Below are 13,372 nucleotides of genomic sequence, written 5' to 3' on the forward strand. Positions count from 1 at the left end.
AAATTCTAAGGTAGCATGTAACAACCCTTTCACCCACGTCCCTACAAGACCAGTTGCCCACTCAGACAGATTTGCAAACTTCTTACTGGCCCATTCACACATTGTTCCCACTCACACATTGAGTACCCACTATGATAATCCTTACCAAAATTTCAGCTTTATACTTATACAAATTAGACATATATTTTGACAAAACCTAGAGTGGCTTGAACAACAACAACTGTAAAGTAAAAGCTCATCGTTTTCCCTAGTATTCCCTCTTACCATATCATTCATTCATCCTATGATTAGTAGCATAAGTGCATATCGAACGGGAAGTGTTGCCTGCTACATTATAATACAACAGCTATGAAACTCCAAGTGAGGTCCTGACAAGATATATGTTTTCAAAGGAAATATCTTCATGTTAATCTGGGCCTTCTAAAAAGCAGTTGTTAGGGTGACATTAAATGTGCAAGAGTTTTATTATAGGAAACACTTATGAGAGAATGAGGAGGGAGCCAGGGAGAGCCATCAGATAGATGGAAGTTAAAAGCAGTGAAAGAGATGCGGAGAGATTGGTGGAATTGTCCTAGGCTGCTGTACAGTCTAAGGAGGATTTGGCAAGACTACTGGGAATGCTCAAGCCAAAATTGCCATGACCAGGAGTCCTCCTACGAAGGAGCTTGCCTTGTGATCTGTGCTGCACTCAGTCACTGGCCGGATCAGCCCATGGAAAGCCTGATCTTCGGTGCAAATGTGGAAGATTTCAGAGTATGGCAGCACCTGGGGCCTTTGGGCAGTTTTGCTCCCTATATTTGGTAACCGCAGTCCCTAAATGGGCTTTTTCAATTATTGGCGCTTTTCACCAGTTTCATGGCTTAGAAGAAGATTATAAAAGAGGCGATTTCATGAGGAGGATTTTACATTGTTGTTAGGCTTCCTCATGCCCCTTCAAGTCTACTGAGTGGGGCTTCAGTGGCACTACTCAGGGGGCTTGATATGTGTCCCTTGAGTTTTCAGAAGTACAGTATTGCCTGACTCACATCTGAGAAATCCCAGGGTAGGGAGAATGGGCCAGTAAGAAGTTTGGGCAGAGGAGTAAAGGAGAGTTGCTAGGTTGGAATCAGCTGTGACTTCCATAGTTTGTCCAGGCAAATGATGTTTGAGTGTTTCTTGTGCACCAAATATGTACCACATGAGAGAAAGAGCTGGCCTGGAGCTCTTTTGACTCTCGCCTAAAAGGACTTCCTGGAAGGGAAATGGGACTCCCAACAGAGGGCGCATGTGGTGTGGATTATCAGAAAATCTGGAGCTACGGAAGGAGCAGTAACTGGAGAAATAGAATGTGTTGCCCATCTGGGATGACCAGCTTGCTCAAATTTGCTTGAAACTCTCCCTGTTTTAGTGCCAAAAGTCCTGAGTCTCAGGAATCCCTCAGTCCCAGACCACTCAGGATGGTTGGACATTCTGCCTGTCACAGGAGTTACAGTCAGAAGGCACTCCAGCAGAGAACCTCCAAAATCCACCAAGTCACCCATGAGAATAAAAGTCAAGTCGAAATATCAAGTAGGCTCAGACTATGTGAAGCCAGTTTATGATTATGTCAGTATTAAAGTGGATTTGGTCAGGGCATAATTGGAAAATGTGCTGGAGCAGGACCTTCTTTTCCACACCATCCTTTAGGAGTGTGTATAGTGTGCTCAGACTGCCATAACATTGTATCACAGACTGGGTAGCTTTAACTACAAAAGTTTATTTTCTTAAGAAGTCCAAGATCAAGGGTTTGGCCAATTTAATTTCTGGTGAGAACTCTTTTCCTAGCTTGCAGATGGCCATCTTCTTGCTGTGTCCTCACCTGCCTGGGTGAGGAGAGAGACAGGGATCAGAGGTATCTCTGATGTTTTTTCTTATAAAGACACTAATTTTATAGGATCAGGGACCCACCCTTGTGACCTTATTTAACCGTAAATCTTCAAAGGCCTCCTCTCCCAATATAGCAACATTCAGGGGTTAGGGATTCAACATATGAATTTTAAGGGGACACAAGCATTCGATACGTACCAGGGTGACTCTGAAACACAGAGATACTTTATTAAGTGGGGGGGGGAGTCTTGAAAATATTAGCTGTTTCATGCCTCACATCCTTAGGGAGAAGATACACATTTGTGACACGGAAGTCCTGTATCTTTTTATGAACAAAAGTAAAAGTGAAAGTAAACATTATGAACAAAAGTAAACATAAGCTCTTCAGACATTATTTTAATCGTGTCAAGGTAAAGTTGAACCCCATGAGAGGCCTGTGCTGGTGGTTTTGTTTTGGTTTGGTTCAGTTTGGTTTCTGTCCTGTAGAGCAGAGGAATTGACAAGCTAACGTTCCCATTACTGGACCCATAAAGAACCCCACAATAGACTGTGTACACCGTGATCATGACTTGGATGAATGGGGATTTAATAAACAGTGGAACTGTTGGATATGGTGCTGCCTGTAATTACAGTGTTTGACATTTTTTTTAAAAAGTTACAAAGGATTGGCTAGTCAGAGAATGTATCTTCCTGCTCTTTCTTACAGATATGAACCCAAGTAGTTGCAAGACACTAGATCAAAAGGCTGGTAAAATCAGAATGAAGTGCTACAATCAATTCTTTGCCTTTAGGCTAAGAGCAAGTGTAAGAATGAAATGCTGTTAAGAAAACACATACATGGGGGCATCTGGGTGGCTCAGTGGATTAAAGCCTCTGCCTTCAGCTCAGGTCATGATCTCAGGGTCCTGGGATCGAGTCCCACATCGGGCTCTCTGCTCAGCAGGGAGCCTGCTTCTCCCTAGCTCTGCCTGCCTCTCTGTCTATTTGTGATCTCTTTCTCTCTCTGTGAAATAAATACATAAAATCTTTAAAAAAGAAAACACACACGTGGAGTTAGGTGATAATGTCTACAGAACTGGATATTGAATGTCCCTAATATCTACTTGAGTCCCTTTAGGAAGCAGAGTTGGTTTTTAATTCCTTGAGACTTTAGTAGTAGGAGCTAAGTTTAGCTGTGAGCACAGAGTAACAGAAAGCACCAAAATAAAAGTTATTTATTTTTCTTTTTATATGATATAATTTTTCTTTCAGTTGAAATTAGCTTGGGGTTAGAACAGTGATTTGTGGGGTGAGGATGCCACGCTCCTGCTACCTTATTGCTCCACTGTGCGTGATTTCCATTTTCCAAAGTCATTTCCTGGTCCAGGATGGCGGCTAGAGCTCTAGTCTTCAAGTGAACAGAAGGATGGAGATATGTAGAGAGTAGCACACCTTTTCCATTTAAAGGCAATTCCCGGAAGCTGTACATAAACTTCTACAAGAGAGGCTAGAAAAGGCAATACTTTTTTTCCTAGTAAGTCAGTACCCAGTGAAAAGATTTTACTACTCTAGAACAGAAGTCCGCAAACTATGGCCCATGGACCATATTTTTCTAAATAAAATTTTACTAAATTTTTCTAAATAAATTTTTTCTAAATAAAATTATTCTAAATAAAATTTTACTGAAATACAGTGCTGCCAATTATCTATGGATACATATTGTTTTGTTGTTTAAACACACTATGTACTTTTTAATTTTAATTCCAGGATAGTTAAAATACAGTTATATTAGTTATATTAGTTATATTAGTTATATTAGTTTCAGATTTACAATAGTGATCCAAAAATTCAGTATATTACTCAGTGCTCATCAAAGTAAGTGTAGTCTTAGTCCCTTTCACCTTTTACTCATCCCCCCCACCAACTTCCCTTCTGGTAACCATCAGTTCATTTTCTGTAGTTAAGCATCTGTTCCTTGGTTTGCCCCTCTCTTTTTGTTTGTTTCGTAAATTCCACATACGGGAGTGAAATCACATGGTATTTGTCTTTCTCTGATTGACTTATTTCACTTGGCATAATACTCTCTAGCTCCATCTATGTCATTGCAAATGGCAAGATTTAACTCTTTTTTATGGTTGAATAATATTCCATTGCTTATACAGATAGCACATCCTCTTTATCCAACCATTAATCAATGGACACTTGGGCTGCTTCCATATCTTGACTATTGTAAATAATGCTACTATAAAAATGGAGGTGCGTGTTAAATTAGTTTTCTTGTTTTCTTTGGCTAAATACCCAGTAGTGCCATGGCTGGATCATAGGGTAGTTCTATTTTTAAATTTTTGAGGAACCTTCATACTGTTTTCCACAGTAGCTGTACCAGTTTGCATTCCCACTAACAGTGCATGAGGGTTCCTTTTTCTCTACACCCTCACCAACACCTTGTTTCTTGTGCTGTTGATTTTAGCCCTTCTGATAGTTGTGAGGTGATACCTCATTGTAGTTTTGATTTGCTTTTCTCCCTGATGATGAGTGATGTTGAGCGTCTTTTCATGTGTCCGTTGGCCATCTGTATGTCTTCTTTGGAAAAATTTCTGTTCATGTCGTCTGCCCATTCTTTAATTGGATTATTTGTTTTTTGGGCATTGAGTTTTGTAAGTTCTTTCTATATTTTATAGGAATACATTTTTAAAAAATATTTTATTTATTTGACAGAGAGAAATCACAACTAGGCAGAGAGGCAGGCAGAGAGAGTGGAGAAAGCAGGCTCCCCGCAGAGCAGAGAGCCCAATGTGGGGCCTGATCCCAGGACCCTGGGATCATGACCTGAGCCAAAGTCAGAGGCTTTAACCCACTGAGCCACCCAGGTGCCCCAGTAATACATTTTTAAAAATGTATTTTAAAAGCAGCTTTATTGCTGGATGATGAGCATGCTATAAAATTCAGTCATTTAAAGTGTACAATTCATTGTCCTTCAATGTCTTCACAGAATCATGCATCTAGCTCCCACATCAATTTAGAACATTTTCCTTGCCATGAAAATACCCCACACTGCTTAGATGTTGTCCTTGAATTCCCCATTTCTTCTCCCCATCCAAGACCTAAGCAACTAGTAATTACTTTCTCTTTTTATAGATTTCCCTATTCTAGGCTTTTCATATCAAGGAAATCATACAATATGTGGTCCTTTGTGCCTGGCTTTTTTCACTTTACATAATGTTTCTAAGGTAGCATGTATTAATACTTTATTCCTTTTTATGGCCAAATAATATTCCGTTGTGTGGATATGCCCTTTTGTTTATCAATTCATCAGTTGATTGACATTTGGGTTGCTTTGAGAAAGCAATAATCCTTTATTCTTTTAAGACACTGAAATAAAACAAACCAGCAGGTAGTCTCTTCTAATATATCAACAGTTTAAAATATTACCTTGTGGATTTTGATGGGACTAACTGATTTGGGCAAAAATATTTTGTAAAAATATCAATGATATAAATAAATGTGATTGAGATTTAACCAAGACTATAAAAAATGATACAGTACTGCAGCTATTGGCAGTCCCTTTTCAGAGTTACATATGACTCCCAAATTTTTTGTGGAAGGCTTCTCAACAATGCTCAAAGATGAGCTGTTGTCTACAGATTGTGGGGAAGATAAGGACATGGGTGATCTAGAAGACAGAGTCAATTACCCTAATGAGAGGAAAAAGTTCTCACCATGTGTATCCAACACTGGAATCTTGCGTCATTTACATTATTCTAAATGTGTTCTGTGGAGGCAAGAGAGTTCAGAGCAGCAGTTTAAATGTCAGGTAGGTGGTTTTTCACAAACCATCCCCCTTACTACTTCCTCTTTCACCTATGACAGACTTGCAGGTAAGTGCACAGGCTCTATGATGGTTCTAAGAAGTCTTTGATAAATCTGAAGAGGGCGGCTTTCTCCAGTGTTTAGCCACCATCCCCAGCATGAGACTTGGATAACAGAAGTATAGCACTGAGATAGAGTGAAGCTGAGAGGCATAGAGAAACTGAGGCAAGAGACCGGTAGAAAGAGATCTGAAAAATTTTACATCTCTGTTTCTGGGAGTTTTTGAGACCCCCCCGAATCATTTCTGCCCTTTCAGTAGTTGTGTGTTCAACTTTTCCTTTCATTGCAAAGGATGTCAAACCTTAATATTTTTCTAATAAATTATTTTTTGGACAATTTATTTGAAACCAAAAGAAAGACTCTATGCATGCATGATTGTTTCAATAATTAGGCAAGAGGTGGGGGGGTCTCTTTCTACCCTAGACTTCCCATTATACTAAGTTAACCATTCTTAACAATTTGTTTAGTATCTTCCCATATTATTTCTAGGCATTTTACACATACGAAATATCACCTTATATTTACTGTTATTTACATTTGACTGTTTTACTTAGCAGTGTTGTGGAATCCTTTCCACGTTAAGACATAGAAAATGTACCCCATCTTTTTAATAGGTACATAATTTCCTATTGCATGGTGTGCCCCAGTTTATTTAACCAATTTCCTGTTGATGAATATTCAAAGGATGCTCCCAATTTTAAGACAAAAGTATAAACTTCTTTCATTCATTTTGCAAATATTGTGCTCATGCCATGTGCCAGGCACTTCCCCAGGCAAAATAATTTTTTTTTTAAGATTTATTTATTTATTTATTTATTTATTTGACAGAGATCACAAGTAGGCAGAGAGGCAGGCAGAGAGAGAGGGGGAAGCAGGCTCCCTGCTGAGCAGAGAGCCCAATGTGAGGCTCAATCCCAGGATCCTGGGACCATGACCTGAGCCGATGGCACCCACTCAGCCACCCAGGTGCCCCCAGGCAAGGTAATTTCTGCAGTTTCTTTTTGTGGGGCAGAGAAGAAATAAACAAGAAAACAAATATATGTGAGCTAAATAATTTCACCTAGTAAGTTCTGTGAAGAAAATAAAAATGTGGGTGTCTGGGTGGTTCAGTTGGTTTGGCAACTGCCTTTGGCTCAGTTCATGATCCTGGAGTCCCAGGATCTAGTCCCATATCAGGCTCCCTGCTCAGTGGGGAGTCTGTTTCTCCCTCCAACCCTCTCCCTTCTCATGCTCTTTCTCCCTCTGAAATAAATAAATCTTTTTTAAAAAAGAAAAGAAAAATGGATATTTGATAAAGAATTAAAAGTGTGGGTGTAGAACTTCTTTAGGTGGGGGATCTCAGCTATTTCTACAAGGTGATATTTGCCTAAATGCTGAGGGATACAAAGGAACCAGTCCTGTGAGGTCAGGGCGGAGGGAAAATGAGGAGCAAAGGTCCTAAGGCAATAACAAGTAGGCAATTTACAGGAAAAGAAATGAGGCCAGTGTATCAGTTACAGGTCTTAGTTACACTCAGTAGAAATAAGTTTAACAATTTAAGGAGAAAAGGAATTCACTGGAAAATACTGGGCAACTCACAGAATCTCTGGGATGGCCGAAGAAGCTAGCTTGGAGAGTATCTGCTAAGATGAATTCAGAAAAATCCCACCATAGCACTGGTCTAGTGGGGACTTAGCTGCTGCGACTGCTGGTTGGAGACTCACTGGCTTGCATGAAAGACAATATTAACCTCTGCTGGCTTTGAAATTTAAACCTACCTGCCACCATCACCCTGTCCTTATTTACAGTACCAGTGTCTAATTTAAATCCCGTAGAAGTGCCCCACTAATGCAGACCTTAAATGCATATCTTTGTACTTTTGTACTGATATTTCTATAACCAAATTCCTGGAAGTGCTGGGTTTAAAGAGAAGTGCATGTAATGCTTTTTTACTAAATCACATTCCCTGAAATGTGATACTGATTTACACTCCCACAACACAGTAGATGAGTATGCCAGTGTCCTCAAAGCCTTGTCAATTCCATATTTGTGTTTTAGAGTAGCCTTGTAAAACTGGATACACCTAGGCTTGACTCTGGCTCCGTGACTTAATAATTGTGTGTCATTGGGCAAATTAGTCCATTCCCTGGGTTTCATGTTCCTTGTATATATAGTATGGAAGTGATGCCCATGCTGCTGACACTGCTAGTTGTCCCCTAATATCCATTCCCCTCTTTTTCTATATCTGTAAGACCCCAATTTTTAGTTAGACCCATGACTATCCAGAATGAGTACTAAGTTACTAGCTTCTCTTAGTCATAGTCACCATCAAACTCTACAGAATGAGTGTTGCTGGTTTTTAAGACAATACTAGAGACAATAGTGAGGCACTTTTACTTATTTATTTTTTTCAAATAAGGTCCACACCCAGCATAGACCCCAGTGCAGGACTTGAATTCATAACCTTGAGATAGAAACAGGATCTGAAATCAAGAGTCAGACACTTAACCAACTGAGACACCCAAGGCACCTCAAATAGTGAGGCACTTTTTAAAGGAATGCTACATCACAAACATTCTTTATAGTACAGAGGATAACGCTGTAGTAGAAAAATTCAGATACATATGCTTCTGAATTAAGGTGATTGAAAATAGACTCTGAATGTGAAGAAAAAATTTAAGTATCTTAAATGATTTATTTTGCTTGCATATCCTTTTTTATACATGGACAGAAGTGATATATAATTCAGCTCATGTCTAAATTAATCAAAAAGTTATGTTTCAATAAATACACAACAGAAATTCTAAGTGATAATGATGAGGGAGCAGGAGGCTGGCTGAGGACGAAGCAAAAGCTAGCACCTTGCACCCCCTCTCCACCCGCTCCCCTCGGTAATATGTGTCACATTCCTTGGGCACCCCTGACTGCCCTAAAAGAAAAACAAATTGTTGGGGTGCCTAGGTGGCTCAGTGGGTTAAGCCTCTGCCTTCGGCTCAGGTCATGATCTCAGGGTCCTGGGATCGAGCTCCGCATCGGGCTCTTTGCTCAGCAGGGAGCCTGCTTCCCCCTCCCCTCTACCTGCCTCTCTGCCTACTTGTGATCTCTGTCAAATAAATAAAAATAAAAATAAATAAAATAAAGAAAAACAAATAGTTAACTTGCAGAGATCACAATCCTGCAAGGCAGGATTCTTCCTTGAGATTTACAACAAGGAAGTTACCTTATCAATAGCCCAATTTCCAGAGACACATAACTCAGTTCCTCAAGCCCTAATGTCACCCTCCCCTCCATAAAAACTGAAGGAGGCTGAGGTAGAAGGAAAAGTAAAGTTAAATTTCTTCCAAACCTAAATCTCACTAACAAGGATGCTTGATAGCAGGAATGTAACATTCCACCAGGAGACTCCCAATTGTCTTTATGTTAGTGCCTCATTAGAGGGAAAGCGGCCTTGGCTTGATTGTAACCAGGACTTCAATATCCTGACAGTCTTCTTTACCCCAATAGCCCTTCTGAACACCCCTTTGTCCTCACCTACCCAAATCCTACGTATATAACCAGCCACTCCTCACATCCCCGAGGCAGCTCTTTCTGCCCACGGGTCCTGTCCTGTGCTTTAATAAGCCACCATTTTGCACCAAAGATGTCTCAAGGATTCTTTCTTGGTCATCGGCTCCAGACCTCACCCCACTGAACCTCACCTAGGTTCTAGAACTTCATCAATAAGAAAAGAAAGTATTGTCACAATTTAATTTGAAGTGGATTTTTGTATCCTTAGATTCATTAAAAAATATAAACAATACTGGTCCCAAATCTTCATTCTTACCAATCTTCTATAGTACCAGAACTCTCAAATGTAGTAGGGCATAGGACTTCTAAAAATAAAGGTTCAGACCCTTTGCAGTTAGATCATGTGACATAGTTCTGACCAATGACACATGAGCATAAAAGATGGGTGTGGATCTCAAGGCATGCCTTTAAAAGGAAAAGTGGTGCCCTTTCCTTCTACCACACCCATTCCTACTGATCAGAATCAAGATACAGTGATGAGTCATGTTAGGCCATAAGCCAAGGGTAGCAAACTCAAAATGACCGAGCAATGAGACAGAAGGAGTTTGGTTCCCTGACACTGTAAGTCACCCTACCAGTCATGGATTACTTAAATTTACGTTGTTACATAAGGGAGAAATAAATTCCTATCAAGTATATATATGCTGTATCCTGGGTCTCTATAACAGGAACTGAACCTATACCCTAATGAATACAATTCCCTTCATAGAACTGTGAATATTATTAAACTAGATAATGTATACAAAATATTTAGCAGAGACATGTAATAAATGTGTGCTAAAGTAACTTGCCTTAAAGTCTCAAAACAAGCAATAGCAGTTTTTTTTTTTAATTTATTTGACAGACAGAGATCACAAGTAACCAGAGAAGCAGGCAGAGAGAGAGGAGGAAGCAGGCTCTCCCCTGAGCAGAGAGCCCGATTCAGGGCTCGATCCCAGGACCCTGGGATCATGACCTGAGCCGAAGGCAGAGGCTTTAACCCACTGAGCCACCCAGGCACCCTGGCAAGTTTTAAATTTTAATTAAATTTCCATTTTTCCTTTCTCTGTGCATTTAATAAACACTAACAAGCATTTACTATGTGTCCTGGATCCAGAATAGGGAACAAATACAATAATATGGAGTAATAAAATACAGTGAAAAGCCAGGTGCTACAGTAGGGGTGTTTACTCTCCAGGAGCAGGTCTTGAGACGAAGGAAATGTCTGATGTTACTGGGTAAGAGTGAAGAGCAACCAGATGTAGGGAGCTCAGATACCAAAACCAGCAGCCCATCTTCACCCCATGGCATTTTGTATAACACAGAAAATAACCCTGAGCAACTTGCTTTCATCTCTCCTACCAAGAAGGCTGCATTGAGAACTAGCAGGAAATCATAACTGTGAGGATGAGTTCATAGTAAATTACCACAAGCTACTTAAGGAATATAAACTCTGAGAGAAAAAACCAAAAAGGAAAACTCACACTCAGTCAAACAACTAATAACTAACATGTAAAATTAATATTCTCAAATAGGAAGGTATTTGATACATAAATCAAGAACAAATGACTTTTCAAAAAATAAAGATTTTTAGAAATGAGAAATATAACTGCTGAGAATAAAAGCTCAATACATGGGCTGAACAGAGAGTAGACATAGCTAAAGACTGGTATAGTGAGTTGGTCCATGGGACAGCAGGAGGGAAAGATAATAATATAAGAAAAATAGATTGTTATATATAGGGCTTACTATCTTCAAAGCATCGTTCCAAACTATTTACAGATCCAAAACTCACATAATTCTCATAACAAGACTCTCAGGACCGCACTAGGATTATTCCATCATACTGATGAGAAATATATGGGACAGAAAGTATTATAACTCACCCAAGTTCACACATCTAGTAATTAGGAGAGCCAGGCTTTGAAACCAGGGGCTGGTTCCAGAGTCTTTTAAACACTAGGTTATACTGGGATGACGGAATGTTTAAATGAAATATTGAGACATATAAAGGATGAATCCAAAAGCATTAACATCCATGAATCCCAGGAGGAGAGAATACAGGGAATAGAGGGAAAGAAATAACAGATAAAAGACACAAATCCTTAAATTGAAAGCATCCTTCCTAGTAGAATAAATGAGAAACATGGAAAATAGTATGGTGAAGGTTGAACAAATTGTAGTGAAATTTTAGAGAATCAAGAAGGAGAGTAGATCTTAATTGTGCTTGCAGGGGAAAAAAGGCAACTATTATTTGAGGTGATGAAGTTGTTAACAGCTTCCTTGTAGTAAACAATTCACAATGTATACATATGTCAAAACATCATGTTGTACACTATATACAATTTGACTTGTCAATTACAACTCAATAAAGCTTGGAAAAGAAGTCCAAAAAGTTGTCCAAAAAGTTATCAGAGATAACCTACAAAAGGGATGAGAGTCATTGAAGTCAGATTTTCATCAACAATACTGAAATCGAGAAAGAAAAATGAGTATGTTCAACATGTTAAGAAAAAGGATTTTGAACCCAGCATTCTATAGTTACCCAAAGCATCTTCCAAATTCAGTGGTGAAAAAAGAACGTTTTAAGACATTTCAATGACTCAAAAATTGATCACCCATAGATCCTCTGAGCAAACCGCCAAAGGATCTCTTCTACAAAGAGAAGGCAGTGAAATCCAAGGGGAAAAAGTGGACATATATTTAGTAAATATATTTAGTGAAATCCAAGAAAAAAAGGTGGACATATATTTAGTAAAATTTATTATTAATTAACTATTTGTAAAATGCTTTTCAGTAGCACTCTGGCATTGATGTCAGATTGTGTTTTCCAAAAATGGACATAGGAATGCGTTCAGTTCCACATGCTTTTCCAGAAACTTCTCATTCTTCAACAAGAGGTGTAATTTATTTTCCCTCCCTTTGAAGGTGAGCGGGCTTGTGACTGCTCTGACCAATAGAGTGCATGGAAATAACGCTATACGACTTCTGAGAGTCGGTCATAAGGACAGAGCTTTATCCTAGCTCTCTATCTGGGAACTTCACTTTGGCAAAACCAGGCACCTTGCAGTGAGGGAGCCCAAACTAGTTGACAAAGAGAGGCTGTATGAAGAAGCCAATGTAGAAAGGCAATGCAGCTCCCAGCCAGCGTCCACCCCCAGATTTCTGAATAAATTAACCATCAGATGATGCTAGTGCCCAGGCTTTGAGTCTTGCAACTGAGATATGAGACATTATAGAGCAGAAGCAAGCCAACTCCTCTGTACCACAATATTCATAAACATAAAAATTGGTTATTTTATAACATTATGCTTTGAGGTAGGTTTTTCAGTCATAGCAACTGAAACTGGTAGGTACTATATATAGGAAAGGAGGAAGGGAAGTAAAATCATGTGTTTTTTGTCATTTGGGAGGAATGAAATAAATATAAAAGTGTTGAAGATTCTGTGTGTCTCAATATGTAATTTTTGTAAATATTTTGTGCATGCTTGGAAAATACATATTTTCTATGTTGGATTCAAAGGATTACATATATTTACTTAAATTTACATATAAATTTAAATCAGCATTTTTATAACCTTTTTTTCCTGGCTGAGCAATCAGTTTCTGAAACCGACTATGTTAAATCTTTATCCGTGGTTTGCCTATTCTTCCCCTCAATAACAACAGTTTTTCTATATGCATGTGGAGTTATAAAGCTGAACAAAGCAAATGTTGTGATTTTGATGATGGATTATTGCCTTTTTCATTAAGAAACTATTTCTTTTGTTGTTAATAATTTCACATTAGGGGTGCCTGGGTGGCTCAGAGGGTTAAGCCTCTGCCTTTGGCTCAGGTCATGATCTCAGGGTCCTGGGATCGAGCACCGTGTCTGGCTCTCTGCTCAGCGGAGAGCCTGCTCCCCACCCACCCCCGGTCCCCGCTTCTCTGCATACTTGTGATCTCTCTCTGTCAAATAAATAAATAAAATATTTTAAAAAAATAATTTCACATTAAACTCTATTTTGTCGGATATTAATATTTATATTAAATATATAACATAGTAAAATATAATAAAAATTTAAATTAATATTAAATTAGTTCAATATTAATATTTAATTATTTATTAATAATTAATATAATTAAAATTAATAAATATTAAAATATACTTTAA

The sequence above is a fragment of the Mustela nivalis genome (assembly GCF_964662115.1).
Source record: "Mustela nivalis genome assembly, chromosome: 2".
Lineage (NCBI taxonomy): Eukaryota > Metazoa > Chordata > Mammalia > Carnivora > Mustelidae > Mustela > Mustela nivalis.